Genomic DNA, 26,571 nt, shown 5'->3' with positions numbered 1-26,571 from the left:
GGGGCGGTAACTGGGGAGGGGGGTAGAGTGATTCTCCCTTGTGCTACGTCCCCCTAGCGAAACTCCTCACTGTCAGGGGGAATGAAGCGGCTGGCGACTCCACATGTATGGGAGGAGGCATGTGGTAGTCTGCAGCCCTCCCAGGATCGGCAGAGGGGGTGGAGCAGTGACCGGGACAGATCGGAAGAGTGGGGTAATTGGCCGGGTACAATTGGGGAGAAAAAGAAGAAGAAGAAGAAAAAAAAAGAAAAGAGAACAGTACTAACCACAGCCTAGCAAACTACTGGAACCATAATGCTGTGGAAACGTACCTTTAAGTGGCACAGGCTCAGCACCTACTGCAGGCATGGCGAGTGACCGTAAAGCTCTGGGACTGAAACGTGGCTTGGGGCTGAACAAATCACATCTGACCTGACTTGCTATACGTCTGTGCCTCCATTTTAGATTACATTTATTTGCAGCAGCAGCGGACTCAAAAATGTGTTTTCCTACTTAGCCAGCATGAGAGTGTCTGTAAAACAAAAAAAGAAGACTGGCCAGCTGATGGTAATTTTAATGGTACTATGCATGGTTGTGTGCTAAATGTTGGGGGTTTACCTCAAAACCTCAAACCGTTCATTACCATCCATGTTCAGTGCAGCTGCACTACACATCATGTCGGCACAGTCACAGCACTTTGCAACGAATACGAATTGGTGCCAGCTGTTATTTCGCCTGCACTTCCTTAAACAGTCCTTTTTTCTTTTCTTTTTTACTTGCAGTTCGCAGTTTAATTTGTGTGTTTCCTGACTTGCAGCAATGTACGTATATCTACTTTGCACTCTGGTTTCCCTGTTCTCTGCCTCTACATGCGATACGGCACACGTGCACACCAAATGCATGCTGAGATTTTTTAGTTAACAGCGTTTCGAAACGGAAACCTTTAACACGTCAAGGCCCGCATGAGGAAACGTAACTACACAATACCAAAGCAACCTACTCTGAGTTGGAGCCCAAAGTGAGTTTTGTGCTGGAACGAGGCTATTCTAAAGGGACAGTGCAATGAAAAACAGGAAGCAGAAAGCTGTTCTTTACCTGATGCGGCACGAAGAGCAGTCAGGGAGCAGCACGCGGTGACACGGATGCTGAGCGGCTCAGGGCATCAGAAGGGTGCATGTCGGGAGGCCTGCCTCTCAGTGTGAGTGAATGGGGGACATGTCAAAACCGTGCATGTGGGTGCGCTTGTCAGTGTTTTCAGAGAGTGATGCGTTTCCTGGTATGCGGGCAAACTGTTTCCTGTTAAGGACGTCAGCTGGCTAAACAAATGATACCATTATCTTTTTTTTTGGTGTGTCCCTCATTTTACACTTCTCCTTTTCTAACGTCTCTCACTGAGTCATCACTCTAAAGCGAGGTTCCTCTCTTTATTCCCACATCTCTTTCCCTTTCTCAATTTCCTCGTTTCCCAGACTCTCACTTCTTGCCGACTATCTCCAGCTCACTTTCAGGCTTTCCTTTTACTCTGCAACTGGTTTTTTTCTACCCCTGTCTCTTTCCCCCGTCTTATTTCACATCCTCCGTCTCCTTTCGTTGTGCTGAGGGATCTGAACCCCCGCAGCTCAGGCCACGGCCCAGCAGGACACACATTCCCACATCTACTCTCTACCGCACATCGCACCGTCCCCATCGAACGGCGTTACTTTCCCGCTCACTTTATTTGCTCTTTATAAACAAGCCTTAGCTTAATTTCTGCACAGGCACTTGGCTCTTCAATAACTGCCCCCCCCCCCAGTTGTCCCCCTGCAGGACACCTCAGCAGGTAACTATGGGAACCGAACACACATCCTCTGCTTATGAGATGCCCTACGCAACCGCTGGGCCGTCCTGCTACGCCACTGCTGCACAGCATATATATATATATATATATATATATATATATATATATATATATATATATATATATATATATATATATACACACTACCGTTCAAAAGTTTGGGATCACATTGAAATGTCCATATTTTTGAAGGAAAAGCACTGTACTTTTCAATGAAGATAACTTTAAACTAGTCTTAACTTTAAAGAAATACACTCTATACATTGCTAATGTGGTAAATGACTATTCTAGCTGCAAATGTCTGGTTTTTGGTGCAATATCTACATAGGTGTATAGAGGCCCATTTCAAGCAACTATCACTCCAGTGTTCTAATGGTACAATGTGTTTGCTCATTGGCTCAGAAGGCTAATTGATGATTAGAAAACCCTTGTGCAATCATGTTCACACATCTGAAAACAGTTTAGCTCGTTACAGAAGCTACAAAACTGACCTTCCTTTGAGCAGATTGAGTTTCTGGAGCATCACATTTGTGGGGTCAATTAAACGCTCAAAATGGCCAGAAAAAGAGAACTTTCATCTGAAACTCGACAGTCTATTCTTGTTCTTAGAAATGAAGGCTATTCCATGCGAGAAATTGCTAAGAAATTGAAGATTTCCTACACCGGTGTGTACTACTCCCTTCAGAGGACAGCACAAACAGGCTCTAACCAGAGTAGAAAAAGAAGTGGGAGGCCGCGTTGCACAACTGAGCAAGACGATAAGTACATTAGAGTCTCTAGTTTGAGAAACAGACGCCTCACAGGTCCCCAACTGGCATCTTCATTAAATAGTACCCGCAAAACACCAGTGTCAACATCTACAGTGAAGAGGCGGCTGCGGGATTCTGGGCTTCAGGGCAGAGTGGCAAAGAAAAAGCCATATCTGAGACTGACCAATAAAAGAAAAAGATTAAGATGGGCAAAAGAACACAGACATTGGACAGAGGAAGACTGGAAAAAAGTGTTGTGGACGGATGAATCCAAGTTTGAGGTGTTTGGATCACAAAGAAGAACGTTTGTGAGACGCAGAACAAATGAAAAGATGCTGGAAGAATGCCTGACGCCATCTGTTAAGCATGGTGGAGGTAATGTGATGGTCTGGGGTTGCTTTGGTGCTGGTAAGGTGGGAGATTTGTACAAGGTAAAAGGGATTCTGAATAAGGAAGGCTATCACTCCATTTTGCAACGCCATGCCATACCCAGTGGACAGCGCTTGATTGGAGCCAATTTCATCCTACAACAGGACAATGACCCTAAACACACCTCCAAATTGTGCAAGAACTATTTAGAGCAGAAGCAGGCAGCTGGTATTCTATCGGTAATGGAGTGGCCAGCGCAGTCACCAGATCTGAACCCCATTGAGCTGTTGTGGGAGCAGCTTGACCGTATGGTACGCAAGAAGTGCCCATCCAACCAATCCAACTTGTGGGAGCTGCTTCTGGAAGCGTGGGGTGCAATTTCTCCAGATTACCTCAACAAATTAACAGCTAGAATGCCAAAGGTCTGCAATGCTGTAATTGCTGCAAATGGAGGATTCTTTGACGAAAGCAAAGTTTGAGGTAAAAAAAATCTTATTTCAAATACAAACCATTATTTCTAACCTTGTCAATGTCTTGACTCTATTTTCTATTCATTTCACAACATATGGTGGTGAATAAGTGTGACTTTTCATGGAAAACACAAAATTGTTTGGGTGATCCCAAACTTTTGAACGGTAGTGTATATATATATATATATATATATATATATATATATATATATATATATATATTGCTGTAGGTGAGAGTTTACACAAGCTGTCAGGAGTAATGGAGCAAATTCAATTAAACCAGAGCTCCAGCAAAACCACACAGGGTCCCAATAACTAGCTGTTAGTGCTCATTAGAGCAGTTCTCCATGCTGTGCAGGACATGTACACACACACACACACACACACACACACATCTGGGACCCCTCATTGACCACATTTATTGCGTAGCCCTGAAACCCTAACCTTAACCATCATAACTACATGCCTAACCTTAACCCTTACCCTAACCTTAACCTAACCCCAATTCTAAACCCACCCTTACCCTAACCTTAACCCTAAACCCAAGCCCTAACTCTAAACTACACCCTTTTCCTCATGGGGACCCATAACATGTCCCCACAAGGTAGGTGGTTTCAGGTTTTTCTGTCCTGATCCCCATCAGGATAGAAAAACCTGGTACACAAACGCACACATGTCACCATATACTTGTGGGGACCCCCTAACACACACACACACACACACACACCACATAAACCACAGATAACGCGAGGCCTTCTTGGGTATGGAGAGAAAGACAAAGAGAAGACAGACAGCACACAGGAAAGTAGAGCAAGGTGAGAGAAAGTTAGAAAGACTGAGAGAGGTAGAGGGAGGGAGTTAACAGTTACTACCGATGTCGTTTTAAATCACACACACACACACACACACACACACACACACACACACACACACACACACACACACACACACACACACACTCTAAAACACACGCACACACACACTCTAAAACACACGCATACACACAAATCCACCGTCTGACAGGAATCTGAGGCGTTCGCCCGCTAGCAAGTGTCAACGTGCAAACACAAGACGACATGCTAAAGCCGCATAATTCCCCCTCTCCTTCTCCGTCGTTTTATCAGTTCACCCATCCACGAGCTGCTATGTCAACTATGACATCAAATCCTCACTTCTCTTTTTTCAGCACCTGGGACGCTGCCAAATGCAGCACACTGGTGCAGTGGAGAGACAGGGCCAGGGAAGCAACACGGGAATGAGCATCGATCATTTCCAAGACACCCAGCAGTTCACTCGGTCCTCCTCCAAGCTGCTGGAAGGTAAAGCTTGTTGCATGTCGGTGACCTCAGTTCAAAACTATCCGACTGCCGCACGGGTCATCCTTAACCGAAGCCTGTCAACGCCGGTGTTACATGACAGCCGCGTCGTGAAGCGCTGTGTAATTACGCTACACCGAACGATGTTCTCACCTGCTCATCCATCACTCACCGCTTGTTTATTCAAACGCTCTGACTGGGAAACGGGGAAACGGGGAAAACAAGAGCTGCTTTTGCGGATTACAAGCAAGCTAAATGCAAATGTTGGTACTGTTAAATACACAGCAATCATGTTAAAAACAAATTACTTTTAAAACAAATTGTGAAAAGCGGGTGATTACTTGTTGGTGAACAAAATCACGTGTCAAGAGAAGAAAAACTGAGATTACAAGGTTGTACACTTGATGATTTATCTATTTATGTGACCAGAGAAGTTCAGTATATACATGAGACTCAAATTCCTCCCACATCCTGTCAAGTCAAGCAAACCGCGCCTCAAAGGAAGTCAAACGATATGGACGACAATGGCGGCTTACTGCCCCCAGGTGTTGAAAAGGTGCAACTGCAACTCCTGACACACAAACACACACACACACACACACACACACACACACACACACACACACACACACACACACACACACACACACACAGTACAAAGACCAGTCAGAGTTTATGTGAAGATATAACCCACATGAAAGAATAAGGAGTCAATAGAATTTACAGTTTCACGTTGGTAAACAACAACAGCCAGTCTCACATCAGCAAGACATAGGATTTCGTGTTAGATTAATGGCTTTGTCAACCTGATAAAGGCTTTTCTTGCTGCTAGGAATTTGACCTCTTGTCCGCACATTTGATTCACTGCAATCCTTCTGATCTCCTCTGAGCAGTAATTACTAGTCACTCCTCTCAGATTTCTCTGGCCGGCTCTTTCTGGCTCCTGATAAGAGAGCAATTGACTAGGAATACCTTCTTATTTGCAGTAGTGGCCTCTGGGTGTAGCTGCAGAGGCAGGAAGAGTTGACAAGCTTTCATACATGCATGCACAACAGAGAGAGGTTTGCAAAACACGATTCAGATTTGTAGTTTTTGGACGACAGCCTGGGCAAGCCTTCCAGTTAGACGTACTATACCTCTCCAAGAACCAAGTTAATGTAAAAGGATTTTAGTCTTGTTAAGGTTTTATGAGCCCCATAATTTTTCTCTCTCTCTGCAATTCATGAATAATTGAGTCCTTAATGAAAAGAATGTGATATTTGTCTGTCAAATTGTGTTCTGAATCACACCCATTCACAGTCTGTAAAAGTCATTACCTCCCCCATAGTTGTAGTAACGAGTTCAGGCTTGTTGTATATTGTGTTAAAAGACCCTCATTTGATTTCTCTTCATGGGCTGTAGTTGGCCTCACATCAAAATAGGCTGCTAAGCCTTCTTTCTCTGTCTTTTTCCACTCCCCCCCTCTCTAACTCTCTTATTTTGCCAGAGGGTATTTCAGTTCCCACTCCAATTACTTTATCAAAATATTTATGCAGAAACAATACTGCACAAACAGTATACAAAAGATGGAAGATCAGACCCCGTGGAGCCCCAATTCAGACCGATATCAACTTCCATGTGATGAGAAGCATCACATGGCATCAACAGCCTGCGGTGTTGATGCTTAATTTTACCTCAATCTACCTCTATTTGCTTGCATGCAAGGGTGAAACCATGGTACAGACATTGTCCAGAATTTGTTTTAAGCGCATTTCCCACAATTCTGCGATACTTATATAGGAAAACCTAGAAGATAGTTTTGAGGACTTGCATTGTGACCAAATACTATTTTACCAGACTGACTGACCTTGATGGTCATTTTAATTCGAATATCCTGCTTTTATTACTAGTTTTATTTACTGCCGACATGTACGCCTAGGTTAAAACTAATGTTATCAAGCTATTTAGTCTCGCGTTCCAGTTTATCATCAGATCTGTATCTCCAGAGCACGTCCGTCTGGCCACTGCTTTCAGCATGCCTCTCCCTGTCTCTTTGTGCTGCCTGCAATGTGGCCAGATACCATTATTTTACCAGGAGAACGACGACTGACCTTGATAATCACTTTCATTTGGTACATTGAATATTCTGCTTGTATTTCTAGTTTTATTTGTTTTAATGTTAATGAACGTGTAACAACTAATCTGATGTATAAGGAGATTTGTTCTCTGAGTTTGATGCCTGGATTTGTTGATCACTTCAGGTTATAGGTCTGTGATGTATTTTGTTTGTCTCCTCTGGACACTTCCCTAGGCTGCCGTTAGAGGGCGCCAGTATATATATATATATATGTGTGTGTGTGTGTGTGTGTGTGTGTGTGTGTGTGTGTGTGTGTGTGTGATGCCCATATATATATGGGCATCACTGTTTCCGGGTTGTCTTATTCTGCGCTCTCCCTCTGGAAAGAAGCCGGATCACAGCACAATGAAATTCCGCTTCGCTCCTGTTATTGTATTACGTACTTCAAGTTTAGTACAGAGAAGTCGGCGACTTCCGTCCGTGAATCTAACAAGGTCCTTATCGCGTGACGTAAAAGCTGCGTGCGCGCAGAACGTGTGGCTAACCATAGCCGAGAAACAACGTGCGTACCTATGAAACGCACAGATGAAAACGTATAAAACTTATAATTAAATTGAGAAAAGTTAGAAATGTGAGAAAATGGAAATCTCAGAATGTGTTGACGGTCTGAGCAAAGAAGGCAGAAAGCATTACGAGTCGAAACTTCCGCTAAGCACAGGAGAAAAACTTGCCGATCCGTTTATGATGCTGAAGCTCAGCGGACAAGTGACGTCACCAAGTTGCCAAACATCGATCGGCTGCAGGGATGTGACCGAACGCCTCACAGACACACCGAGTGTGTTTACGAAAGAATCAATGAAGGCGTACAAGTCTTTAGAAGTATACCATTACTTTGTTGGTGGACATGTTCAAGACTGCTTTTACCATCCATTTTCGAAGGAAAACAAGTTTTGCTTCATCAAATCAAAGGTAAGCCCTCATAGTTTAATTGTTTGTACCGTTGAATTGTTTGTATTCAAGAAATGTAAATTTTTTTGTACGGTTATGAGACCGAGGCTGGAGTCAAATTATGACCTCAAACACCATGACAGAAGAAAGCTGATGGGATCGTTGTCAAACTTGAGGAAGGCGAGGCATCAACAGCTCAAACTTTGGTTTGGCAGTTGCTCTATTAGGACAGTATCACATTTAGAGCTGTTACTTACGTATGTTCAATCACAATACTTATTCGTGCAAGAAACGGATACACACCAGATGTGACATGTTCTCCGTAAATCTAAGCGTTTGATATTTGCTCTTCTGACCACGTCTTACAGTCCTCCCGACGGATTACATGAATCCACACCTATCTTCGTTTTGCGATTGGAGTTTTCCCTTTCGGCATGCGATAAAAATGCTTGTTTTTACCATCTTTACGATTTACACAACCGACAGCGCAACAACTATGAGGCATTTCGTTTCGTGACGATCTCTTCGAAATGAACGTAGTAACGTTTACAAACACAAGACTCGTGGCCCCTTTCTGCCTCACAATCTGCGCACGCACATTCGGCGCACGTAAACAAGGGAACATGTCTATTGGCAATGGATTATTTGTATGTTATATATCCTGCTTATTTACATGTTTGAAATAAATAATCATTCATGCAATGTTAGCATGCTGTTTAGCTAGCTATATAGTGTAGCGAATTCGGGGGGCAGCCGCGGGAACCGCCACAGCCGGGACGCGAACCCGTATCTCCCGCTCCACAAGCGACAACGTTAGCCAGTTGACTAAAGGGTCTGACCCGTTAGTCAAGGACCACCGTGTGTATTTATCCATGTTATTTATTCCCCCCTCCTTCGGGAAGCGGGTCCCCGCGCTTCAGCATATCAGCTCCCTTACGCCTCTGGGCGCATGCGCTTCCGATGACCTCACCTCACGTCGACTGGTTAACGTGTCGCTTGCAGAGTGGGAGACACGGGTTCGCGTCCCGGCTGTGGCGACGGTCTTCCATACTGCCCCCCCTCCCCAAATTCGCTACAATAGTAAGCGTACAATGTACAGGAGTAGCAACTACCTGAAACGTTAGCTATTGCCTTATCTTCTAAGCCAACTCTACTTATTTAGATATCTAGTTAATTCCTGTCTGGAACCCGCCCCCCAAAAAAACCCTCGAATGTCTGGCTACCGGTGTCGACATGTGTCGTGCGAAGGTACGTATCCCCTGATATAAGTGTGCCTCTGGCCGAAACCTGAGCTCGCTTTTCGTTATTCACCAGACCGAACAAACACCAAAACGTTCAGCGTGTCCTGCTGAACCCAGCGACCCCAAGTGTGAAACGCCGACTCTGGACGCCGTCGGAAGTTGCCCTCTGATAGAGGTGTACCTCTGGCCGCCCCGAGGGTCGTAGCATCAGACGTAGAGGTCAGATTGCTGCGACCCTGGCACCAATTGATTCAGTAGAAAACACTGAACATTTCTGCTGCACAACAGGTGTATGTTTGAAATGGTGGGGCCGAACACAGAAGTAAATAGCCATCTGCTGGCAGATCCCCACAGAAACTGCTTGCTCTACAAACACTTCGTGTGTCTTCGGTCCCACATTTCTAAACTAACCAACAGACACATTTTATATATAAAAATGTTCAGCGTTTTCTGTTGAATCCAATGGCACCAGGGTCGAAGCAATCCCAACCCATGACCCCCTGAGCGGCCAGGGGTACACTTTCTATCAGGGGATACGGACCTTTTGGCACGACAGCGGTCCTGCTTTCTCCGCTTTCTAGGTAACGTTACTTCCTCCTTCGGTTAGCTCCACTGACTGACCAAAAACACAAAAACCCGTCAGATTACCATCACAGCACAGGACAACGTGAGATGGGTTAGAACGTTAGGCGACCTGATTCTGAGCTTTTTTAGCGAACATTAACGGCAACATCGATCCATCCATCCGTCCGTCCATCCATTATCCAAACCGCTTATCCCAATCAGGGGCGCGGGAAGCTGGAGCCTATCCCAGCAGTCATTGGACGGCAAGCGGGGAGACACCCTGGACAGGCCGCCAGTACATCACAGGGCCCGGGCCCGCCCACTCACTCACTCACTCACTCACTCACTCACTCACTCACACACACACACACACACACACACACACACACACACACACACACACACACACACACACACACACACACACACACACACACACACACACACACACCTAGGAACAATTTAGTGTGGCCGATTCACCTGACCTACATGTCTTTGGACTGAGGGAGGAAACCCATGCAGACATGGGGAGAACATGCAAACTCCACACAGAGGACGACCCCTAAGGTTAGACTACCCCGGGGCTCAAACCCAGGACCTTCTTGCTGTGAGGTGACTGCGCTAACCACTGCGCCACCGTGCCGCTAATAATAATAATAATAATAATACTAATAATAACAACAACAACATGCTAAATCACAACAACATGTGCTACAATTGAGGGGGGTGTGTGTCACACACTTCTGTTTTCCTTACAAAACGGAAATAAATAGGAAATAACAAGAGACAGATCCGTTGACAGGGTTCATAAAGGAGAACATATTTTCTACGGTAGATTGGGGGGGCAGATTGGTATTTTCTCAGTACTGGGGGCACAACCCCCCCCCCATAGAATGTGTGGCTACGCCCAAGCTTGCATGTGTGCATACCGTGCATAACAGAAACCCAAGTGACAACTGCACAATTCAGATATATTGTTACACAGCAGTTATTGTAGAAGGCTGCATTCTATGAAACAAACACTTTCATTGTAAGGTCTCATTTCTCGTTGTTCTGCTCTCACCAGAGAATCAAACGTGAAGGATCACTGCAAGTTTCACATGTTTTTGTGCCTCCAATTTTGGAGCACAGTCAGTGAAAACGAACAATGTTGACACATCTGGGTAAAGCATTTTTGAGACCATTTCTGCCCCTCTAATTTTCTCTTGAAATCTACTGTTTTTGCATTACTTTTGCATTAGATGAGCTTTTTGTGTTGGCGGCACGGTGGCACAGTGGTTAGCGCGGTCGCCTCACAGCAAGAAGGTCCTGGTTTCGAGTTCTGGGGGTAGCCCAACCTTGGTGGGTCATCCCGGGTCGTCCTCTGTGCGGAGTTCGAATGTTCTCCCCGTGTCTGCGTGGGTTTCCTCCGGGGGCTCAGGTTTCCTCCCACAGTCCAAAGACATGTAGGTCAGGTGAATTGGCCGTACTAAATTGTCCCTAGGAATGAATGTATGTGTGTATGTGTGTGTGTGTGTGTGATGGCCTGGCGGCCTGTCCAGGGTGTCTCCCTGCCTGCCGCCCAATGACTTCCCCGCGACCCTGAGAGCAGGATAAGCGGTTAAGATAATGGATGGAGCTTTTTGTTTTCACACAAACATGGGTGTGGTCTTGACCATTACTTAATGTGACATTGTACCGACTGTCTCAATTCTATGTCTATAGATATGTTTTGTGTACACACACACACACAGACACAAGCTATTAGAATGTATTTGGTGGATGAGAGCGGTATTCTCGGTGTTTCAGTTGTACGAGAGGTTAGACACAGGTTTGGGAGAAGGATGCTGAATATGGAGCTGCCAGGGAAGAGGAAAAGAGGAAGGCCAAAGAGGAGGTTTAATAATGTGGTGAGAGAGTACATGCGGGTGGCTGGTGTGACAGAGGAAGATGCAGAGGACAGGAAGAAATGGAAACGGACGATCCTCTGTGGCGACCCCTAACGGGAGCAGCGGAAAGTAGTAGTATTGTCGTAGTAGTAGTATTGTAGTAGTAGTAGTATTGTAGTAGTAGTATTGTCAGTGTTTCCAGGGTGAAAAGTTTAGCACATCAGTGTTGGGTTGTTCAGTGACAGGCATGGGCAAAAGCCCATGAATACTGGGCTGGCATCCAGCGCTTCACCTGTGCCCCCATCCATAGGGTTAGTGGTTGTACCAGGAAGGGCATCCGTCATAACATTTTGCCAAATCAGTATGCGGACAAGACAGGGTCATATCGGATCGGTCGAGGCCCGGGTTAACAACAGCCACCATTGGTGCTGTGCCCTCACAGGGTACCGGTGGAAACTGTAAAATCCGCTGTGGCGATCCCTGAGAAACAGGGAACAAGCCGAAAGAAGAAGAGAAGAAGAAGAAGAAGAAGTATTGCGACACCTCCTCTGGTGTGTCTTGTTGGAGACATCTGCATGGACTATGGCAAATGTAAAGAAGTGTTATTGTCATATTCAGTTTTAATTTCACTATTCTGTGAGCATCTGTGTGTATCTATGAATGTGTGTATGTAAATGTTGGTTGGCTTGTAGGTGCAGGTCCAATGTCTGTGTAAGAAAAGTCCCCCGACTTGCCCCAGTAATGAGGGCAGATCGGATATGAGAATGGCGATCAGATGACAGCTGACCTCAGTGTAAGTCTGTACCAGGAGACTGTACGCACTTCACCCTGATGCCCAGCGGTGTGCGTCTGTGTGCATGTGCAGCTCTGTGTGCATGTTTTGCTGTCGGTGTCAAATGGCATTTGAAACACGACATGTAAAACATTCGTTTGTGTGTGTAGTTGGGCAGGTGTGCGTGTGTGTGCTGGGTGGCACAGAACATATTGTCCCGATAATCACATGGGATTTTATGCAATATCCATATTATCATGATATCTGCTTAGGTAGGCTACTTAAGCCAAAACGCCATATTTAAGAAACCAAGTTAAAGTCTCCAAAATGAACGGTGTGCCCGTGTAAAGTTTCATGTCAAACCAAAAATAAATTTAGTAAAACAACCTCACATATTTCACACCTTATTCTGCAAGAACATTTTAGGTAATATATTCTACCTGATACATGAACAAACCGTGTATCACAATATGACAATATCTGAATTTCATCCCATTACAGGACCAGTGAGAGAGTGTAAATGCTAATATTGCCCAGCCCCAGCAGGGAGGGGTTTGCCGGTTTGTTTTTTGTTGGTTTGTGTGTATTTCTCCTTTTCTCTCTATAGGTTGTTCATGTTGCTGACATATAAATGTGCATCTGACAGTTTGTGCACGTGCGTGCACTTTTGCGTACTCTATCTGTAACATGCTGAACGCATGGAATCATTGCTGCAATGTGCGTGTTAGTCAAAGTGGTGTGTGTGTGTATGTGTGCTCTCAAGATTGTGTGTCTGTGTGTTTAGATTTCAGAGCAGAGGTGTAGAATAACGTGTACATATTTGTCTTGTTTGTGTACATGTGTGTATTTCGTGTGATGTTGTAATGCATGGAAAAATCATTGGTTCAGTCTAGGTAGTGTGTGTGTGTGTGTTCATAATTCTGTATGTGTGTGTGTGTTCATAATTCTGTATGTGTGTGTGTGTTCATAATTCTGCATGTGTGTGTGTGTGTGTTCATAATTCTGTATGTGTGTATGCGTGTGTGTGAGTGTGTGTGTGTGTTTGGATATCAGAGGAGAGGTGTAGAATCATGTGTGCATATTTGCCCATATGTGTGTTTGTGTTGTAAAGGTTAACCATTGATCCATTCTTGCCCAACAGCAGCACAACTTCCTGTGTGAGAGCAACCATTACTAACGCTGGATAGACAGACGTGTGGCTGGGCTGCTCAGTGGGCTGAGAGGAAGGAGAAACAAAATCTGGAGATAAATCCTTGCTCATAGGATTTCAGAAACTGCCGAGGCATTAAAAGCCGGGTCACATTAAGGGTCACTGGGTTGGCGCAGCAGCAGAGGATTCAAGTCTTATCTAGGGAATTTACCCACGGCCAGGGAGGAGGTTTTATGACCAAGACAAGGGCTGTGAGAGCAGTACACTTCACCTCTCTGGTACCGTCTGTCTGTTATTCTCTCTCGCTCTCTCCATCTCTTTCTCCCCTTCTATGGCATTTCCCCTTTCTCATCCTCTTCCCATCCCTTCCTCTCTCCATGTTTCATGAAAACAAAATGGATTCCATCTCAGCTTTCAAAACACCTCCCGTCTCCTCTTCCTGTGTTTGTGTGAGAACGTCAACAATCTTTTTTTTTTCTTTTTAATCACAGCCCCGCTAATTAGGTGATGGAGTATATGTGTATTTTTGTTAGTCTGTTTTGCACACATGCATCCTTGTGCAACTGTGTTTGCTGAACGGAGTGTCAGATTACCGTAGTTTGCTCTTTGCTCAGCAAACTGCTTCGCCAGACGGATATTTTCTATTGACAGTAACCAGGCTGGTAATAATACACCTCTACCTCAATATTTACCGTATATCTACATCGCCTGTCCGAACAGAAAAAAGCTTTGGGGGTGCCCAAGGTGGCGTGGCGGTCTATTCCGTTGCCTACCAACATGGGGATCGAGGGTTCGAATTCCTGTGTTACCTCCGGCTTGGTCAGGCGTCCCTACAGACGCAATTGTCTGTGTCTGTGGGTGGGAAGCTGGATGTGGGTATGTGTCCTGGTTGCTCAACTAGTGCCTCCTCTGGTCGTCAGGGTGCCTGTTTGGGGGGGGGGCTTGGGGGAATAGCATGATTCTCCCACGTGCTACGTCCCCCTGGTGAAACTCCTCACTGTCAGGTGAAAAGAAGCGGCTGGTGACTCCACATGTATCGGAGGAGACATGTGGTAGTCTGCAGCCCTCCCCAGATCAGCAGATGGGGTGGAGCAGTGACTGGGACGGCTCGGGAGAGTGCGGTAATTGGCCGGGTACAATTGAGGAGAAAAAAAAAAGGGGGGGGAGTCAAGTGCTTTGGGAGATTCGTTTAGGTGTTACCATAATTTTCTCTCATTGGACACCGCATATAGGACATTATGTCTTAAATTCAATTTCAAGTGGAGACTCACAACTTCAGATTCAATCCGTTTTACAAAACCCTTCAGCACTTCTGAGAACCACAAGTAACCACCACAACTTCTCCTGCGGCTCATTTTGAACTTTTAAGTGGTAATTAATGAAAGTGATTCAATTTAAAACGTTTATTCAAAAGGGTGAAGAACTTAGTTGTCATCAGAATGTGAGAAGGGCATGATTATTTTACTGTGTTGCTACTTTTACCCTTACTATTAGCACTTTTTGTCTTTGCTTCCCAACGGGAGTTTGGTGTTCCCTGCTCTGTTTAAGTTAATGTGCACAGCCTGCACTGAAAACAACTATTACTGTACAAAGGGGGTAGTTTCTTACACAACTGTTGGTATCATAACACCCATCAAACAACACACACACACGCACACATGCGCACACATGCGCGCGCGCACACACACACACACACACACACACACACACACACACTAAGTCACAGCGAGGGAGATGCGCACATGACACATGCACACACATACTGTGTGTCAACAAATGAACACATGTGATACGAATGTGTACGAATGAGTCATGCCATAAAAAAAAGGTTTGCTTGAAAGTGGTACTTGAAGCTTTACAGTTTCCTGTTGATGTGAAGTTAAGTACAGTACTGTGCAGCCCCCTGGGTCCACCACATGAGTTAACATCCCTACAGACACACAACCTTAATGCAGTCATTCGTTTGTAATAGGTGGGGAAATAGAGGGATGTGTTACTTCCTCAGTGCAAGGAAAAGCAGGAAATGTTAAAGCATCAAAAGGTCTACTTAACAAGGAGGAGGAACTGATCTGAGTTCTTTAATATTCCACATTTTTCATTTTCTCAAGTTCACAGACAGCAGTGAGCACACGGTGCAGCAGGTAATCTAATGCAAATCACAAAAAGAAACTGCAGACATATGCAACATGACACCCACAGCAGCCATGCTAGCCCTAAACTAAGGTGCTAAACTTGTTTTAACATCAATCATCAGTTCTGTAACAGCTGATGCTTCAACAAGTCTCTTCCACCACTCCCTATCCATCGCAGCTCTCCCTGTCTCCACTACGCTCATCTGTAGCCATTCTCCGATGTTGTTTATCCAGGTTTTTCTCGGTCTCCCTCTCTTCCTAGTCCCTTCTACCAGGCCTTGCAGGATGTCCTTTGCAAGTATCCTTTCCATTCGGCAAACGTGCCCAAACCAGTTTAGTTTCTTCTCTTTTTTTTTATACCATTGTCAGTAAACTATCATGGTGACCCATAGCTTCCTTAACCTTTTTCAGCACTTCAATGTTGGTGACATGCGCTGTGTATGGGATTTGCAGCATTCTTCTCTATGCTCTGAGTTCAAATCCAAAGGAGTTGAATCAAGTGCAACTGGACTTGGTATATATCCGTGAAGACGTTTCGCCTCTCATTCAAGAGGCTTCCTCAGTTGCACTTGATTCAACTCTTTTGGATAACCATGACCTGGATGAATGAGAACATTCACAGACATGTTCTGAGTTCAAAGGCTTATATATTTTTTCTCCATAGCTTTTGTTAGGGTCCAGGATTGTATAGAAGAGTTGCTATTATGATGGTGTGGAGCAGTAGCATTTTTGACTTCATTCCAAGGTTTCTCTCGTTCTAGATTGTGTTGAGCTTGGTCACCGCGCTTGTTGCAATGGCGATTCTGCTCCTAATGTCTTTTTCCAATCTTCTGTCTTCGCTAATCACAGATACGAGATATTTGAAAGATGTGACTTCAAGTTTTTTGCTGCCAACAATGATTTCCGTGTTCTGCTCTTCAATCTCCCTCTTCAGGTGATCTTGTGTTGTCATGTTTTTGCTTTTTTGAGTATTGATCAACATACCCATGTCCTTAATTAGCTGCCTTGTCCAGTCTTCTGGTTATTTCAGCTAGCTCTTCCCTGTTGCTGGCGATTAGATCTATGTCACCTGCAAAGTGAAAGTTGGTGATTTTTCTTCCGCCGATTGACAGAGTTGGTTCAAAACCCTCCATAGCATTGGTGACGGTCTCTTCAATGAATACATGGAAAAGGCACGGTGACAGTACACAACCTTGTCTCACTCCTACTGTTGTAATGAACCAGTCGCTGGGTGTGCTGTCCACTAGCACTGCGTTTTTCGAATATAAAGAGCTTCGATAACTTGGACAAGGTGTTTGTTGATGTTATGTTTTCTCACCATTTTCCATAGAGCCTGTTGCCACACTCTGTCGAAAGCTTTCTTAAAATCAATAAAGTTGTGATAGACTTCTCGTTGATGTTCTATAAATTTCTCACAAAGAACCCTCAAATTGGAGATTTGCTCGGTTGTGCTTCTTCCAGACCTGAAACTAGCTTGTTCTTCTGCAAGAATCTGCTCAACTTGTGGCGTTGCTCACAAGGCTGATTAGACTAATGGTTCTATAGGTGCTGCATAATTTCAAGTTTCCCTTTTTTGGAAGTGGAATCAGTACCGAAGGAGTCCACTGCGTAGGCCATTTCTTCAGGCTATAAATTTTGTTGCAGATGCTAAGTAAGATGTCTATAACTATGTCACCGCCATTTTTGATTAGTTCCGCTGGTATATTGTTTGCTCCTGGTGCTTTGTCGTTTTTCAGATGTTTGATGGCTTCTTCAACCTTGCAGCTTAAGATGTGATCTTTGTCTTCTGCGTCTTTGTTCTCATCAACCATCAGTTGGTTGTATACTTCCTGATTTTCATTGAGTTTACAATTGTAAAGATCACTGCAGTATTCCGCCCACGTCTTTGCAATCACTTTTTTGTTTAAACGCTGGTGTTACATAAGAATGTTCCTCATCACCAAACATAAACGTGGTTTCACCTCCCAGTGTTGCAGAATGTGCTGGTGTAAGTCTTTAAAGTTGACCTGTATTGTTCATTTGGCTCAACAGACATTTGTACATATTGTTACCTATATTGCTTTGACCAAGAGCAACCCAGCACCATCTAGGCCACTTTCGGGGTGAAGGGCTTGGCCCAAAGGCACAACTGACACACCTGGGACACTGATAGCAGCAGCTCAGACCACACCAGGCTTACCCAGCTGGTCCTGAGATTTGAACTCCCTCACCAATAGGTTTCACCCAGCCCCAGTTCTGGTTACGTAGGTGAACTGCAAAGTCACAACCATCTACAGGAGGTTGTTTCTACAAGTTTAAACTGCTTTCTCATTCATCTTTATATCTGGTGCACTTGATGGTTTGGTTTGGTTTGGAGGATAACAGCCTGTGTTTCGAGAATTACGTGTCAAAGGGAAGGGACAGGTGTAATCTGGTGTCATGTGGATATGAAACAGAAGGTATAGGCCTACCTCTATATAAAATGTTATAAGTAAATGAATAATACATATGAGTTTTAATCAAGATACATTGCACAATATCAAATCCTAATTCATATCTTTGATCCTTCTGATTAACAATGGATTTTGGAAAATTGGGAAAATTTTTGGATCCCCTTTTGCTCTGCACTTTGAATTAGAATGTTTTTGATATTTATCATATTATACACTACATGCTGTTGAACAAAAGACACAAGAAGCCTTTGATAAGGCCCACCATGCAAGACATAACAGACCAACTCAAACAACATCTGTCTGTCACAAATGTGGAAGATATTGTCACTCTAATGCAGGCCTGATGGCCCACAGGCGTGCTTGCCAAGCTTAAACTGCATCACAGTCATCATTGTTTCGATGGATTGCCGAAGAACACTATACATGGCTTCACTGAATTTACAATGGATGTGTGTATCAGATTAACAATAATAATAATAATAATAATAATAATAATAATCATCAATCAAACTTATGTAGTGCTTTTCTAACAGTAAAAGTCGCTTTACAAGAAAAGGCAGTGAAACAAGACAACAGATTAACATAATACAGACATACAGGGGTGGATGGGAAGGGGGGACTACGAGAGGGAGAAGTGGCAGCCACACACGACGCCAGCAGTACTCTCTGACTTACAGATACAAAAGGGCAAGAAAAAAAAAAAAAAAAAAACAACAGCAATGTAGACGTTGATTTTCTGCAGGGGTTTACTCCTGTAGCCTATTCCTCCCCCGAGGTATCATCTAGGCAGTGGCACTATTTAACCCATAGCTGGGGGCTGGTCCGTGGGCATCAGGGAATATCCACACACCAGTGGGCCTGCGTACCACATGTCTAGGGGCCAGACCTCCTCCATGGAGAGTCCTGCCTGATCTTGTCCGTCAACCTGTCCCTCACCATTGCAAACAAGAAAGGGCTCAGAGCCGATCCTTGATGTAATCCCACCGCCACCTTGAACCCATCTGTCATTCCAACCGCACACCTCACCATTGTCACACTTCCCTCATACATATCCTGCACCACTCCTACATACTTCTCTGCAACTCCCAACTTCCTCATATAATACCACACCTACTCTCTCGGCACCCTGTCGTATGCGTTCTCTAAATCCACAAAGACACAATGTAACTCTTTCTGACCTTCTCAATCAACATTCTCAAAGCAAACATCGCATCTGTGGTGCTCTTTCGTGGCATGAAACCATACTGCTGCTTGCTGATCATCACCTCTCCTCTTAACCTAGCTTCTATTACTCTTTCCCATATCTTCATGCTGTGGCTGATCAACTTTATACCTCTGTAGTTGCTACAGTTCTGCACATCACCCTTATTCTTGAAAATCGGTACCAGTATGTTTCTTCTCCACTCCTCAGGCATCCTCTCACTTTCCAAGATTGTGTTAAACAATCTAGTTAAAAACTCCACTGCCATCTCTCCTAAACACCTCCATGCCTTCACAGGTATGTCATCAGGACCAACTGCTTTTCTACTCTCCATCCTCTTCATAGCTGTCCTCACTTCCTCCTTGCTAATCCACTGCACTTCCTGATTAACTATCCCAACATCATCCAACCTTCTCTTGCTCTCGTTTTCTTCATTCATCAGCCCCTCAAAGTACTCCTTCCACCTTCTCACCACACTCTCCTCGCTTGTCAGCACATTTCCATCTCTATCCTTGTTCGCTCTAACGTGCTACACATCCTTCCCAGCTCGGTCCCCCTGTCTAGCCAATTGGTACAAGTCCTGTTCTCCTTCCTTAGTGTCTAACCTCTCATACAACTCACCATACGCCTTTTCCTTTGCCTTTGCCACCTCTCGCTTCGCTTTACACTGCATCTCCTTATACTCCTGTCTACTTTCTTCATCTCTCTGACTATCCCACTTATTCTTTGCCAACCTCTTACTCTGTATACTTTGCTGTACTTCCTCATTCCACCACCAAGTCTCCTTGTCTTCCTTCCTATCTCCTGATGACACACCAAGTACCTTCCTAGCTGTCTCCCTCACTATTTCTGCAGTGATTGCCCAGCCATCCGGCAACTCTTCACTAACACCCAGTGCCTGTCTTAACTCCTCCCTGAACTCCACAAAACAGTCTTCCCTCTTCAACTTCCATCATTCAACCAGTTGATCCTTGGCTCTGCCTTCAATCACTTCCCCTTCTTGGTCTCCAAAGTCATCATGCAGACCACCATCCAATGCTGCCTAGCTACATTCTCCCCTGTCACCACCTTGCAGTCTCCAATCCCTTTCAGATCGCACCTTCTACATACAGTCCACCTGTGTGCACTTTCCTCCACTCTTGTACGTCACCCTGTGTTCCTCTCTCTTCTTGAAATATGTATTCACCATCTGTCCTTCCACATTTCTGTCCTTGACACCATGCCTACCCATCACCTCTGTTCCCTTCACCAACATGCCCATTGAAGTCCGCTCCAATCACCACTCTCTCCCCCTTGGGTACACGCTCCACCACTTCATCCAACTCACTCCAGAATTCTTCTTTTTCTTCCATCTCACACCCAACTTGCAGGGCATATGCACTGATGACATTCATCATTACACCTTCGATTTCCAGCTTTATACGCATCGCTCTGTCTGACACTCTCGTCACCTCCAGCACGCTCTTGACATACTCTTCCTTCAGAATTGCCCCTATCCCATTTCTCCTCCCATTCACACCATGGTAGAAGAGTTTGAACCAACTTCCGATTCCCCCTGGCCTTACTCCCCCTCCACCTGGTTTCTTGTACACACAGTATACCTACAGTGGTGCTTGAAAATTTGTGAACCCTTTAGAATTTTCTATATTTCTGCATAAATATGACCTAAAACATCATCAGATTTTCACACAAGTCCTAAAAGTAGATAAAGAGAATCTAATTAAACAAATGAGACAAAAATATTATACTTGGTCATTTATTTATTGAGGAAAATGATCCAATATTACATACACTACCGTTCAAAAGTTTGGGATCACCCAAACAATTTTGTGTTTTCCATGAAAAGTCACACTTATTCACGACCATATGTTGTGAAATGAATAGAAAATAGAGTCAAGACATTGACAAGGTTAGAAATAATGATTTGTATTTGAAATAAGATTTTTTTTACATCAAACTTTGCTTTCGTCAAAGAATCCTCCATTTGCAGCAATTACAGCATTGCAGACCTTTGGCATTCTAGCTGTTAATTTGTTGAGGTAATCTGGAGAAATTGCACCCCACGCTTCCAGAAGCAGCTCCCACAAGTTGGATTGGTTGGATGGGCACTTCTTTGAGCAGATTTAGTTTCTGGAGCATCACATTTGTGGGGTCAATTAAACGCTCAAAATGGCCAGAAAAAGAGAACTTTCATCTGAAACTCGACAGTCTATTCTTGTTCTTAGAAATGAAGGCTATTCCTTGCGAGAAATTGCTAAGAAATTGAAGATTTCCTACACCGGTGTGTACTACTCCCTTCAGAGGACAGCACAAACAGGCTCTAACCAGAGTAGAAAAAGAAGTGGGAGGCCGCGTTGCACAACTGAGCAAGAAGATAAGTACATTAGAGTCTCTAGTTTGAGAAACAGACGCCTCACAGGTCCCCAACTGGCATCTTCATTAAATAGTACCTGTTAGAGCCTGTTTGTGCTGTCCTCTGAAGGGAGTAGTACACACTGGTGTAGGAAATCTTCAATTTCTTAGCAATTTCTCGCATGGAATAGCCTTCATTTCTAAGAACAAGAATAGACTGTCGAGTTTCAGATGAAAGTTCTCTTTTTCTGGCCATTTTGAGCGTTTAATTGACCCCACAAATGTGATGCTCCAGAAACTCAATCTGCTCAAAGAAGTGCCCATCCAACCAATCCAACTTGTGGGAGCTGCTTCTGGAAGCGTGGGGTGCAATTTCTCCAGATTACCTCAACAAATTAACAGCTAGAATGCCAAAGGTCTGCAATGCTGTAATTGCTGCAAATGGAGGATTCTTTGACGAAAGCAAAGTTTGATGTAAAAAAAATCTTATTTCAAATACAAATCATTATTTCTAACCTTGTCAATGTCTTGACTCTATTTTCTATTCATTTCACAACATATGGTGGTGAATAAGTGTGACTTTTCATGGAAAACACAAAATTGTTTGGGTGATCCCAAACTTTTGAACGGTAGTGTATCTGTAATTTTATGTCCATAATAATTCTGTTATCCTCTTTCAATGTTGTATTATGTAAATTGCGTGAACACAACATCCATTGCACGCTGTCCGTCTTGGGAGAGAGATCCCTCCTCTGTTGCTCTCCCTGAGGTTTCTTCCTATTTTTTCTCCCTGTTAAAGGGGTTTTTTAGGGAGTTTTTCCTTATCTGATGAGAGGGTCTAAGGACAGGATGTTGTGTTGCTGTTAAGCCCACTGAGGCAAATTTGTAATTTGTGATATTGCGCTATACAAATAAAATTGATTTGATTTGATTTGATATGTGAGTGACAAAAGTATGTGAACCTTTGCTTTCAGTATCTGGTGTGACCCCAAGTGCAGCAATAACTGCAACTAAACGTTTCTGGTAACTGTTGATCAGTCCTGCACATTGGCTTGGAGGAATCCATTCCTCCATATAGAACAGCTTAAACTCTGGGATGTTGGTGGGTTTCCTCACATGAACTGCTCGCTTCAGGTCCTTCCACAACATTTCGATTGGATTAAGGTCAGGACTTTGACTTGGCCATTCCAAAACATTTTTATTCTTCTTTAACCATTCTTTCGTAGAACAACTTGTGTGCTTAGGGTCGTTGTCTTGCTGCATGACCCACGTTCTCTTGAGATTCAGTTCACAGACAGATTTTCTTAACAATTCGCTGATATAGTTCAGGATTCATTGTTCCATCAATGATGGCAAGCCTTCCTGGCCCAGATGCAGCAAAACAGGCCCAAACCATGATACTACCACCACGTTTCACAGATGGGATAAGGTTCTTATGCTGGAATGCAGTGTTTACCTTTCTCCACAACACTTCTCATTTAAACACAACAGTTCTATTTTGGTCTCATCCGTCCACAAAACATTTTTCCAATAGCCTTTTGGCTTGTCCACATGATCTTTAGCAAACTGCAGATGGGCAGTAATGTTCTTTTTGGAGAGCAGTGGCTTTCTCCTTGCAGCCCTGCCATGCACACCGTTGTTGTTCAGTGTTCTCCTGATGGTGGACTCATGAACATTAACATTAGCCAAAGTGAGAGAGGCCTTCAGTTGCTTAGAAGTTACCCTGGGTTCCTTTGTGACCTGGCCGACTATTACACTCCTTCCTCTTGGAGGGATCTTTGATGGTCGACCACTCCTGGGGAGGGTAACAATAGTCTTGAATTTCCTCCATTTGTACACAATCTGTCTGACTGTGGATTGGTGGAGCCCAAACTCTTTAGAGATGGTTTTGTAACCTTTTCCAGCCTGATGAGCATCAACAACGCTTTTTCTGAGGTCCTCAGAAATCTTCTTTGTTCTTGCCATGATACACTTCCACAAACACGTATTGTGAAGGTCAGACTTTGATAGAGACCTGTTCTTTAAATAAACCAGGGCGCCCACTCACACCTGATTGTCATCCCATTGATTGATACCACCTGACTCCAATTTCACCTTCAAATTAACTGCTAATCCTAGAGTTTCACATACTTTTGCCACTCACAGTTATGTAATATTGGATAATTTTCCTCAATAAATAAATGACCAAGTATAATATTTTTGCCTCATTTGTTTAATTGGGCTCTCTTTATCAACTTTTAGGACTAGTGTGAAAATCTGATGATGTTTTAGGTCATATTTATGCAGAAATATAGAAAATTCTAAAGGGTTCACAAACTTTCAAGCACCACTGTACCTTTCTTCTTTCCATCATATCAGCCAGCTCTCTCCCTTTTCAAGCCATACTGCCACAGATTAAAGCTATTATCAGTAATTTACTTGAATCAAAATGCCATATTTGATACATTTTCCCAGCCACAGCCAGTCAGTACATTAGCGTTCTGTAATTGCTCCTCTCTATGCTAGTTTTTATTGGTGTCGGTGGAGTCCTTTCCCAAGTATTCAAATGTGATGGCTCATGTGAAGGAAATGTGTTGAGTCTGCCGCAAAAGAAGAAGAGGAAGAAGGACCATGCATGTCAAACATGGAAGAGCAAGCGATAGGTGGTAAAATGCAACGCTAAATATTATCCAATGTTAGCTTTAGTCAATGTCTGATATGTCTTAATGTGTTGCTCAATATTATGTCAAATGATATTGTTCAAAATATGTACACTACCACCTGATTATCTTCTCAAAGCACTCTTACAGCCATAGTGCCTAGCCAAGCAAACCATGCTGGTGTTAATCTGCAACCATGGAAAACTGGCCTCCACATGCACATTTTTGTGCGTTCAGGATCACATGCATTTTGTATTGAAATCTGGGATTTGCGGTATACAAGTGAACGATTATGACAAGAGGCCGCTGAATCCATCAAAATTGAAAAAAAAAATTAAAGATAACAACTCATGTTACCTTCATGTTATCTGCTGTTAAAAAGCTGCATTATCTTGAACATTTGATTTTAGCCACATCACACTTATGTCAACTTTAATGTCTCCAGTCCAGCCTGTATAGTGTCTCTGTGAAGGAAGGTATGGACAGAACAGTATCTTAACATAATCAAGAATGAGTTGACGTTTGCAAGGTGCCGCTTTGCAGGTTGCAGCATTGTTAATCTGTGACTGAATCTGCTGGCACTTTATAAACAAATCCATTTCTTCTCCTTCTGACTGCTGATGCACAGTCAAATAAATCTGTTACAGATTTGCACTGACGCTGCTTTTGTAAACTGCAACTACGCCAAACTCACAAAAAAGGCTCTGGGGTGAAAATGTACACCTCTTTTTATGATGTTATAAATGTAATAATCATGGCACAATAAGTTGCTGATACTCCTTTTGGCCTATTATGGTATTTGTCAATGACAGAAGTAGCCTTAGGTAGGAAACTAAATCATCAAAGGCCTATTAAAGTTTTCCTCTTGTTAAATAACATGCCGCTGGCTGTAACTTGGGAAGTGGTATGAGAAGCACAAATGCATGTACATTATACAGACACATACACACACTTACACACAACCTGCTCACTTCTGCCAGAAAATCTCTCCACCTGCAGCAGGAAGTACTCTCAAGCTGGTATTCATTCTTGTCTCACTTCTTCTGTTTCTCACTTCCCAACCTTTCCTTTTCTCTCTCTCTCCTTCTTTCCATCTTTTAACGTCTTTGTTTTCGAAGTCACGCAGTATGTTATTTTTCTTTCATCTCTACCACTGTTTTAGATGGGGTGGGGGGGTGGGGAGGGGCAGGTGGGGGTGTGTGTTTCATAATGATGCCCCCCCCCCCAGCGCCCAAGGACAACATTTCTAGGAATCTAGTTACACATATGATAGGAATGCTTTCAATTATGTGCATGCTTTTTTGGAGCAGGGATAATAGTTTGGGATGCTGGCAGCCATGAAGGGTGGAGTTCTGTATATCAGGTCTAGCAAATGGGTTAAGCTGAAAGAATGGTGGGAAGCTCACTTAAAGGTCACACATGGTATGAAGCAATCACACCCAGTCTGAGTCCTGCACTATACTGTAGTGAAAAAGTATGGCCGTTTTTTTTTTAAATCACGACTTTCAACCCATTTCTACCACGGTGAACACCTTCTAACCTTCAAATGAATTGTGGTAGTTCACACAGGGAATCAGATTCCCTATCTGTCTGATTTACTGTAAACACAGCTCTTTGCAGAGGGAATCCAAGAGGAAACGATGGTGCCAAATTAAGGCACTTCAGTCTATTGTTTGGCATGAAACTTAAAAGCTACCACCATCTATCATATATTCAGACCCATCTATGGGATAAATTAGGACTAGATGTTGTAAATAATAATGAGGCTAGATTCCCAATATTCAATGTACAGTGGAAACAGGCCACGGTAAAACAATATATCATTATATTAGTACAACTGAAACTCTTCTGCTGTGCTACACCCAGTGTTTTCTGCATTTAGGTCAAGGGAATTTACACAAATGAGTGCATGAACAAGTGTGTGTGGGGGGGCCCTGTGATGGATTGGTGGCCTGTCCAGGCCCCCCCCCCCACCTGCTGCCCAATGACTGCTGGGATAGGCTCCAGCATCCCCATGACCCTGAGCAGTTTGGATAATGGATGGATGGATGGATGGATGGATGGATCAGTTTGGAGAGGTCACATCCATTGTGTATTTTGGAGAAAAAAATGACACCTGTCATTTATAATTTAAATCTGTAACATATGGGTTGATCATGTCTCTCTAAGGTAACCACTTTATTATGCAAAGACTTGAGCTAACTACTCTAACAATGAACAGATTTTCTTTTTTTCCTAGCAATCATCTAGTCGTAGTGTAGTTGACCTTTCTCCGGCCGATACCTGGTCCGAGTCCAGCCTTTTAAGAAACGCGTCTCCTGCATGTGGGGTGTGCAGAGCGTTGTCTCCTGGGCTCTTTGCAGTAATTGGACATGCCAAAGGGCAGTGATGTTAAGACAATTGAACAGATTCGAGACAAATTCAGACCAACGCTTACAGCAGGTCCTGGCTTCTTCTATGCGAGACACACATTTACACACGCCCACAAACACAGAA

General features: G+C 43.8%; 1 protein-coding gene across 2 annotated transcripts in view; it reads right to left on the bottom strand.

The window, feature by feature from the left end:
• septin12 (septin 12) overlaps positions 1–26,571 on the bottom strand; it is a 128,876-nt gene that overhangs the window by 39,336 nt on the left and 62,969 nt on the right. Inside the window, exon 1 of one of the 2 annotated variants that reach the window (XM_056287545.1) lies at positions 1,075–1,144. The exons of the other annotated variant lie outside the window; for it this stretch is intronic. The gene's annotated coding sequence lies outside the window, so the exon portion shown is untranslated. Of the gene's footprint in view, positions 1–1,074; positions 1,145–26,571 lie in introns of those variants that run through there. 2 annotated transcript variants of the gene reach the window in all.

Source organism: Lampris incognitus, chromosome 10, assembly GCF_029633865.1.
Source record: "Lampris incognitus isolate fLamInc1 chromosome 10, fLamInc1.hap2, whole genome shotgun sequence".
In the NCBI taxonomy this organism is placed as follows: domain Eukaryota; kingdom Metazoa; phylum Chordata; class Actinopteri; order Lampriformes; family Lampridae; genus Lampris; species Lampris incognitus.
This window is presented reverse-complemented; position numbering and strand designations above follow the sequence as displayed.